The sequence below is a fragment of the Camellia sinensis genome, chromosome 3 (assembly GCF_055761805.1).
Source record: "Camellia sinensis isolate YWXY chromosome 3, ASM5576180v1, whole genome shotgun sequence".
In the NCBI taxonomy this organism is placed as follows: domain Eukaryota; kingdom Viridiplantae; phylum Streptophyta; class Magnoliopsida; order Ericales; family Theaceae; genus Camellia; species Camellia sinensis.
In genome coordinates this window covers 106,402,231-106,404,367 of record NC_138963.1, presented here as the reverse complement: position 1 = coordinate 106,404,367, position 2,137 = coordinate 106,402,231, and the positions used below count along the sequence as shown (strand labels likewise).

General features: G+C 30.7%; 1 long non-coding RNA gene across 1 annotated transcript; it reads right to left on the bottom strand.

The window, feature by feature from the left end:
• Positions 1-914: 914 nt before the first annotated feature.
• On the bottom strand, positions 915-1,726 carry LOC145822715 (uncharacterized). Its single transcript, XR_014364388.1, has 3 exons — positions 1,635-1,726; positions 1,451-1,535; positions 915-1,358 (listed from the first exon to the last, which is right to left on the bottom strand). It is a non-coding gene; the product is annotated as an uncharacterized LOC145822715 (long non-coding RNA).
• Positions 1,727-2,137: the final 411 nt, after the last annotated feature.

The following is a 2,137-nucleotide window of genomic DNA, read 5'->3' as shown; positions in this document are numbered from 1 at the left end:
AATTGACACTTACTATTTGTAAGTGATTGTAGGTATTTAAAGTAGGGTATTTTGGAAAGATAATTAAAAATTGGCTTTTTAATTTTTTTTTTTAAAATTGATAATTTTTTTAATAAAAATTATATAAATTTATTTTAATTTGTAGTTGAGATTTTTAAATTTGATTATACTTTACTAAAGTATAATTAATACCATATGATTATTAAAATAAATAATTTAATAAAGTATAAATAATTTGATAAATAAAATTTCTTAAGTATAAATAAATTTATTATGTATAATTTATTAAATAATTTAATAAATAAATTTATGAAGTATAAATAATTTAATAAAGTATAAATAATTTAATAAACAAATTTTATTTTTAAAAAGATATTAAATAGTAAAGGGTCAAAAATGTAATTTCACTACTATCCCTATGGGATGAGTTTTCTTATGAATTGTGTCACACCCTCCTCATGAGATAGAACAATCCTATAGATTTGGAATTCATAATCCGGATGGGCTATTAAACAAAGAACTATTAGTTCCAATGGACTATTAATCCTATCTCATACTTAAATCCTTCCAAACAAATACCACCATAATGTATGGGTGAATGTAAAGGACTTGTTGGCAACGGGGCGGGGCGGGGCCGGGGACTACCCCCCCGTCCCCGATCCCTGAAAATAATACCACCCCCGTCCCCGTCCCCGTCCCCGATCCCCGACGGGGACCCATAGCCCGGCCCCATCCCCGGCCCCGGAAAATCCCCGATTTTTTTTTTTTTTTTTTTTTTTTTTTTTTTTTTTAAATCTGTAAACATTAATAAACATTCTCAATCATCCTGGATGTATAAATTTTGGAATTTTTCAGTTGGAATATCAACCCCTAATAGCTTAATTTTTTTAATTAATTAAAACCCAGCTACAACAAAACAAAAAAAAGAAAGAGAATAATTATTGATAAACATCCTGTAGCAAAACATCCTGTGATTGTAAAGATTGAGAACATCCATAACTAATTGAGAACATCCTGTAGCAAAAATAGTTAATCACTGATTGTAAACTAAAAATGTAAAGATTGGGTGTACATCCTGTGAATCACAACTACCTAATCACTAATCACTGATTGAGAACATCCTGTAGCAAAAATCCAACAGCCCATAAACAAAATATCTATCCAGCAGCCCACACATAAGAAAATTCAACAAGTAGCAAAGAGAATAATTAATCCCAAGCACAACCCGCAAAGGATAGGTTACCCAAAAATTAAAATTAAAAAAAAAAATATCCATTACAACATAAAAAAGCAAATCCATTGTTTCTTCAAACCCATACAAACCACACAACTTCCATCATCTCCTTCAACTTGAATTCCTGTTAAATAACAAAAGAAAAAAAAACAAATAATTAATATTAATAATAAAATGTAAAAAATGTGAATTAAAACATAAAAGATGACAACTAACACAAAAGTGGCACATGACTGATCTGAATCGATCTCATCATCATCATATATAGTTGCATAGCCCACCGATTCCAATGTTGAATTTCCTAAAAAGTAAAGAATATAAATTCAATAGTGAAATTATTCCATGATAATTTAAATAATAAAAAGTGAAATAATAATATGTAAATTGGATGAAATAATACCTTTCATCTCTTCACCCCACAACCAACTTTGTGCACACATTAATGCTTCTAATGTGTTTGGATGAAGTCTACTACGATGTGGACTCACCAACATTCCACTAGTACTAAATGCTGACTCAGAAGCAACAGTGGATACAGGAATAGCTAAAATGTCCCTAGCTATTGCCTGTAAGGTCGGATATTTTGGTCCACTAGCTTTCCACCAATTCAAAACATCAAAACCTGAAGTTCTTGGCAAAACATCATCTTCTAGATAATGGTCCAACTCTGATCTTACATTCTTCATTTTTTTACTTCTCTTTCTACTAACAAACAAATCAAATTCTGAAAGGGTCTCTGTAACAATTTCTGGATGAGCAGAAGAGTCACCACCAACATCGGTCTCCATACCAACTCGGTGCTGATACTCTTGCAACAAATCATAACAAATATGACGAACCCTATCAACTTCATCTTCAGCTTTGTCTCCATAAAGTTTTTCAAAATAAAACTCCAATACAGTC